This window comes from Musa acuminata, chromosome BXJ2-10 (genome assembly GCF_036884655.1).
Source record: "Musa acuminata AAA Group cultivar baxijiao chromosome BXJ2-10, Cavendish_Baxijiao_AAA, whole genome shotgun sequence".
In the NCBI taxonomy this organism is placed as follows: domain Eukaryota; kingdom Viridiplantae; phylum Streptophyta; class Magnoliopsida; order Zingiberales; family Musaceae; genus Musa; species Musa acuminata.
Window position 1 is genome coordinate 34,486,625 of NC_088347.1, and position 7,713 is coordinate 34,494,337.

The window sequence follows — 7,713 nt, forward strand, 5'->3', positions numbered from 1 at the left end:
CTCTCTATGCTCCTGCCTCCACAAGGCCCATGTCTCAAAAATGGCGGCAACTAGTGACATGATTGTGGTAAGGAGTTCATAGCTGAAATCTTCAGTAAGAAAATCATAGTTCAATCCTAGTAGAGGACAAATAAATACTGTAGGAGAAAACATGCTTGGTGTATTACAATTGGCATGCATTGTCACAGTGCTTGTCAGGCATTGCACTTGAGGAGAGTTGGATTCTTATATTAGCAAAATAAAAATACAGTCTTAGATTAGCATGAAAGTATGCTCAATTCGTGCAGAGAAACACACCTTCCTGGTAGATCTGCACTTGAGGAGAGCTGAATTCTTATATTAGCAAAATAAAAATACAGTCTTACATTAGCATGAAAGTGTGCTCAATTCGTGCAGAGAAACATACCTTCCTGGTAGATCGGAAACTATCTAATCTGAAATTATGCTGTTACAAGAAGCAGGCACATTCCCCCGAGGTGGCCTGGAGGGAACGACCATAGAAGCGCTCCTGCATATGCAGGAGGAGCTGTAATATTACTTAAGCAGGGTAGAATTATATACACAAAAAACACAAATTAGAAGAGGAGCTATAGGAGAGGTTACGAGGATGAGAAGCAAGATCTTTAAAGACAGAAGCAAAAGCATTAAAAATATAAAGGAAATAACTAAAAAGGGCCAAACAACCATTCAATAGCCTTAATTTAATTGAAACTAAATGGTCTATTGATTGATGGTTGACCTCCTATATACAGTTGCTACCTGTTGTACTTATCATCTAGGAAACCTGACAACTGGGTACTTATTCTTTCTTCTCTCAACTGAACCTTTTTTTTTTTTCTAAATTATCTAAATTCTTTTAGAAATCCTTCAAACTGAATACATATGGAAAGAATTTATAGATGCTTCATTTAGACTTCTGATCCAAATGTAAAATAGCCGAAAGAATATGATTAAAGTAAATACTAAAGTAACTAAAAAAAATAAAACTAATTGTTTTCCTCATAGAACTCAAAATCACATCTAAACAAGGCTGAAATAGAATCAAGCATTGCGCTTCACTTATCTCAGTCTCTTATTTGGAATAGGCTGCATCAACATAAAATTCACAATTATGTATTAAAGCAACATCATCGACAACCAATAATATGAAGCCAAAAACTCTAAAACAGTCTCTTCAAAGCTAGACATCAAACCATGAGTTATGATCAACTCATAATATGTAAACCCCTCTTTTATGGCTTCCTCTTATATGCACAAGTTTGCAACAACTTGTTTTCCGCTGATAATAACTGTTGTCACATTTGTTATCGTTGGTCTCAGTACAATTCTTCACTACTCATCTGAAGTCCACAGCAGAAATGACAAATAGTCTAACTTAAGCCACTGCTTAATCCAAATGGTTATAGATATGCACATGAGAGCGAGAGGGAGGGGGGTATAAGCAAAAGTCAAGAATGACTAAGCTGAGGGGCAATAGGCAGAACAACCATCAATAATATGATATCTTATTTTCTTCTCTGATTGAGAGGGGTGGTAATGATGAGGATCAAAATAACATTTATCAAGTGACAAGACCTGTGATATAAGAAATGAATTAAGCATAACGTATCAAGTAGTCTTAGAGAGGAAGTACCACAAAAATATTCTTCTACATTGTCCTGATGAACAAATTCCATGCAATTAGCATCCAGAAGTAGATTTCTTTGAAGTTCAACCAGAATTTTCTTTTATGTGAATGCTTGAAACTGCAAAAGCATTCTTCATTTACCACTTAATTGAAACCAAAAAGCAATAAAATATCAGATTCATCTTATCATTTATTTGTCAATATGGTACAAACAAAACAACCAAATCCTAGCCTTCATATTCTAATTTCCAGTACAAGGTGAGTGCTCATCAGCACAAAAAATCAGCTCCCAAAGTGCACTAACTGAATTTTAAAGTCCTGCAAATCCACATTCATTCTCTTTACTAATAGTGTCAATAATTCCCTTTTAAATGAGATTGGAAAACTTTGCATCAGCAGAGGTTGGTTGACTAAACTGGTTGAACAAATTGATCAGCCTTGAGTAAGCGAGCTAAGCTTGAAGGTGACTTGGATATTTTAAATGAGATTTTGACTGTATGCTTTTGGTTTTCCCTCTTGCGACCTAATTCTTTTTGCAGTCACTTCTCACGTCAATGCATCACACTTAAGCTAATGGACAATCTTCCATGAATGATGGCCACCAGAAAATTGGAAGGAAGCATCCCTCCAAAGCAAATCAAAATGCACCATTTCACCATTTTTTTTTCTACCCTTATTTTCATCTACTGCCATCAGCAAAAGCTCTTTCTAAGTGTCCTTGTGGAAAAACATCAAGTCTGTATCATTCCAACAACTAGTAAGCATGCCACATGCCATGTTTCGTAAATCCTTATTTGTAAAAATATATTGATACTAATTCTGATAGTGTATTCTGCATCAAACATGGAAGGAATAATAAGAATAAAAGAACATATCAATATGCAGAAAGGAACTAAACATGTTTACAAGTGCAGAGCACTATGGTTTCAATATTTTCAATATATAATATTAGCTAAAAGTATAAAAGTAAAAATAAACAACTACACATGGATCAACCTACTCGAAAAGTGAAAATTTTGAGATTAGTGACCTAAAAAAGTCTCCAAAATCTACGAAGTGTTGGAGAAATTACGTTTCCCGACAACAAAGTCAACTTGATCGAGACAGTCATTTCTTTTCATGAACATGGCTCCAGACTGCACGGAGGAGAACTGACTAATTTTTAGTAGAATCTGCAAGGCAAGAGAAAAGGGAATAACATATGAGCAGGGGAGAAGGATGCCACGAACCAATACGCACGGTGGAGAGAATCAAGGAGATGAGAAGGATCGCAAACCCTAGGCTAGCCCTAGCCATGGCCGCCGCAGACGGAGCTGCGAGTTGTACAACACGAAGTGATTTGTTCCAAAATGATACGGAAGAGCACGACGATTAGTAGGAGTTCCATCAGGAGCTCCCTTTGGTCGTGTAGGGTAGGATCAGCAGAGCATTAATCATAAAAGCGTCGATACGAAGAGATGGACATGAGACCAAACCCGGAAGAACAAATCCCTAGTCCGTGACGTTGGTTCCGATCGGAGACCGTCGGAGGTTAGAGAGGGTGATGTATCCAGGTCGGCGATCCTATGCCAGAGACAGCGGTTGAAAAGGTAGTTGGCAGCAAAGCGGAGTGTTCCATTGATAACGTCCGAGGAGAGGTCGAGGTAATGAACGTAGCCATCGAGGGCAGAGGAGAGGCGAAGGTCACCATCGGGTTCGGTGGTGTCGCAGCCGAAATCGCCGGAGAAGGTGGAGACAGCGGAGCTCAGGTGTCCTCAACATATCTCGCTTCTCCTAACGGATCCCCCGTTCGCGGCCTCGGTTGAATGCTTTACGATCCGTGCAGAAACGCGCCACTAGCATTTCGAAATTAATGAATGAAGCCGTTATTTTCTAGTCATATATTTGATGGAAATAAACAAAATAAATTAAATATACGAAAACTGTGTCTTGAGTTGACGTCATTATTCCTTTCAAATAATAATAATATTTAAAAACACATTGTACGAAAAATATATATAATCCGAATTGCATATGTGCATATGATAACTTTTTGAAAATATATTTTTAGAATATTAGTAGAAATAGAGAGTGACTGTTTGAGAATTATGAAAGAGATATAATAAAAATAAAATAAAATATAAAAAATATTTTTGGGACAATCGCCCGAATATAAATATAAATAAATATATTATAATATTAGATACAGCATTTACTTAACCATTTAAGTGTATGATGACATATTAATGTGACGGACTCAGACTCGAACTTGGGTTCGACACAGCATGTTATCTTCACTCTTATTCCCGAGCGACATGGCCTTCCTCTTTTTATCTCCACACTATAAACGCGATGCTTCGAACCCATCCTCTCTTCTCTCCCCAGTTCAGCTCCCACCGAGCCCTTCGTGATGCCCTTGCAAACACTAATCTCATCAAGAGCTCCATGAGATCCGCTCCGTCTCCTCCCTCATCAAGGTCGGCTGCCAGGAGCCTGTCATGGTCCTCCTCGTCGACCGCGACAAGGGCCACATCGATCTCTCCTAGCGCCGTGTCTCCGAGGAGGACATACAGGCATGCGAAGAGCGCTACACCAAGAGCAAGCTCGTCCGCTCCATCATGCGCCACGTCTCCGACACAATCGACATCGACCTCGAGGAGCTGTACATCCACATCGGCTGGCCTGTCTGTCGCAAGTGCGGCCACGCTTTCGAGGTATCACTCGGCTGAAGAGGCCGTTCGATTCGAATTTCTTTGTCGATTTCTTCCTCAGTCTGATAAAGATTTGGTCTTTTAATGATCTTCTATAGGCGTTCAAGATAATCGTGACGGATCCAGACTGTTCTTGATTCCCTGACTCGGCAAGTGAACGAAGTTGGGCCTGATGGGCAGGAGGTCCGTTTCTTGGTACTTTTTGTTGTTATGATCTGTATTGTTGAGTTAATCATGATGGATGCAGGTGGCTAAGGTAGTGCCTGCAGTGACACCTGAAGTGAAGGATGCATTGGTCAAGAATATTAGGAGAAGGATGACACCGCAGCCACTAAAGATACGTGCCGACATCGAGATGAAGTGTTTCCAATTCGATGGAGTTCTTCACATTAAGGTACCGATAATTATCTTTAACCAAATTTCTTATTTTTCACATTCTCCGGTACATTATTTTTGTGCTACGGAATAATGCGTATAATGATGAAGTTATATTTTAAACAATGCTTTGCAGGAAGCCACGAGGAAAGCTGAAGCTGCAGGAAATGATGATTGTCCTGTGAAAATCAAGCTAGTTGCCCCTCCGCTCTATGTCCTTACCACACAGACTCTTGATAAGGTACATGAGACTCATTGCTCCTTGTAATCTAACTCGAATAATCCTCTACGTAAATACGTAAATTGCAGCATTGTGTAGACAGTCTCATACAACATATTATTCCATTTGTTTTCTCAGTGTACAATTGCAGCCCGTTGAGCTTCCATTTACACGGAGCTTCCCTTCATTATGTGGTTTCTTATGCTGAAAGCTTTTGTTTATGGGGTTTCTCTTAGATATTTAAAATAATAATATACATTATAATATTTTTCTATAACTTTACGTTTGCCATATGACACTTCTTTTTTCAAGATTTGACATGTATGTATCAAGTTGTATCAGTAGGTGGTGTCTATCTATCCTTAATAGTTTGCAATCTAATTGTTTTATCCAAGTTAATCAGGTTGTTAAGTTTTATGATTCATTATTCCTTGCTTTTGATATATTTTCATACCGACAAGATTCATTTTATTATATATAGAATGTAGATACCTCTTACTGTATGTGTCTAAATACTTTAGTGCTAAAAGTTTAGTTAGGGAAACTAATATCCTCTGTCCGCTGACCTTACAATTTCTTTGAACATGGTAGTAAATGCCAAATGTTCTTGAAATGGGTGCTTCAGGAACCTAGTCCCTGTCTCTTATGTTGTCTTTTCTTTTGTCTGGAAACCTCAGGAATGACTCAAATTGTTTGGGTTCAGAGTAAAGATGAATTATGGGAAATTAAGACGACATAAAATTGTTGGTTGCTTTTGAATGAAAAATTGCATATGTTTTGAAAATACTCTAGAAATTGTTACTACTGGTAGGTGTTATTCCATGCTTGCCATCAGCATATCAAAGACTAGTTGCCCTCTTGTCACTAGATATTCTGAATCCTTCCCATCAGCATGTGTTCGAGATTTCATAAAGTCCAACCTTGCAGGAGAACTAAAAAGAAGGTTTAAGCACGTAGTTGTAATAGAATGGAGCAAAGATATCCCACTGTAAGTTTGTTTTCAATGACATCATGATATTTCTGAATCAATATAATTGAAAAATTGAAACCATTAAATTGAATCTATATATCATATGAATTGTTCAAATTTGATCTGTATCTGTTTTAAGTCTAACTTCTTGTAGGTCCATGCCTTCCATCTAAATATGTTTGATATGCACAGTCCTGTTACCCGTATTAATCTGTTATCACCAGTTCCTACATCAATGCTATCAATTGAATCTGGAATGTGAGGGAGTATGTTTTGCTATATACTTGTTTGATCTCTAAGCAGACACATCTGATTCTAGAGGAAGTTCTATCCGAAATCTCACTAATAAGTTAAATATGTGTATCATATGCTGCTTCCCTTAGGGCTTTGAGACTAATGGTTCTCTGGTGGATAATCTCTGTGTTTTCTTCTCAGTTCTATTGGTATAGAGTTTGTTATTATTTGCACTTCTTATATGAGCTCAAGTTGTTGTTAACACTTTTTAACAATGACATGGGAATTTGGATGAGTCATTGTTAACTTTGTTTATGCTTCTACTCTGCTCTTGTATGCTATTATAAATGCACAGTGACTTCTCACGAATCTTCATTTAATTCCTTGAAGAAAATCTGATCTATAGAGATCAAGTCATGATTTCTTATGCTTTATCAGGTATATATTTAGTAGGTCTGTATACTGTGAATTTTTTGAATTTCTCTTAGTATGCTATGTGCCTCTACAGGAACAAGGTATATCAGTGCTCAACAATGCAATTAAGGCTTGCACAGAAGAGATAGAACGGTACAAGGGGAAACTAACGCTCAAGGAGGCACCAATAGCTGTAAGTTATATTTCCTGTTGCAATTTTCTTGGTAGTTCTGTATTGCAATTCTCTTTGTAAAGGATAACAAAGGAAAACATCCACTGTCAATAATGTTAGCTTCGTTGTTCTGGTTTTTGTCCAAGTTGTTAAGTTGTCTAATTGTTCAATCGGATTATAATCTTGAGTCAAAGCTAATAGGAATTAAATATATTTGTTCTATTTTATTTTAGTCCAGTTTTTTAAGAATGAATTAGGAAGGTTCTGAAACCAGTCAGGTTTGGTTAACTTATTGGATCTGATTGCAACCTGTTCCTAGTTAACCTTTTCTAGATGTTTGTCAGAACGTCCGTATCATAAGGGTTGATATAACATAGCTTTGGGCTTCTCCTCTTCATTGGGATGAGCCAATTATTTTGGACGAACTCACTAGTATCAATATCTGACACGATATCACAAAACCATTTCGTGATGTTAATCTGAATTCTGGGTGGCGTCCCAGGTGAGTGAACGCAGATGGCACGCTATTCGCTGAGCACATGGCAGAACTACATTCTGCTAACGAGGAGGTTGATGGTGATGAAGGTAGCGAAGAGGAGGAAGATACAGGAATGGGAGAAATGGACGTGGAGAACTCCGGTGTTGGCATGGCGGATTGAAGACATCATTGAGCGGATTAAGTTGGATGGTTTTGTATCCGAGTGTACTAATATAGATAACTGTATACTATGTTAAGCTATGTCTAATTATTGGAACAGCAAGCGACATCATCTTCTTTTCTTCATATGGCTGATGCTTGGATAGTTGTGTTTTCATCAATTTGCGGAAGGACATTCTTTTTGGGCTATTGAAGAATGAATCATATGGATCCATTGGTGCAGTTTGACTGCAATTGTTCTACATGGAGAGGCTCCACTTGCCAGTTCCTCTTTGTTCATATTATATAGTGTACGAGTGCAATATTGCCTAAAATCACTAAAGAACTATGATCCAAAATCATCTTTATTTTTT

At 37.9% G+C, this 7,713-nt stretch overlaps 1 pseudogene across 1 annotated transcript; it reads left to right on the forward strand.

Annotated features, from left to right (window-relative positions):
• Positions 1-3,273: 3,273 nt before the first annotated feature.
• On the forward strand, positions 3,274-7,486 carry LOC103969931 (eukaryotic translation initiation factor 2 subunit alpha homolog; annotated as a pseudogene). Its single transcript, XR_001975854.2, has 7 exons — positions 3,274-3,375; positions 4,057-4,320; positions 4,416-4,500; positions 4,565-4,711; positions 4,829-4,933; positions 6,625-6,723; positions 7,205-7,486. The product of XR_001975854.2 is annotated as a eukaryotic translation initiation factor 2 subunit alpha homolog (transcript).
• The last annotated feature ends 227 nt before the right edge of the window (positions 7,487-7,713 follow it).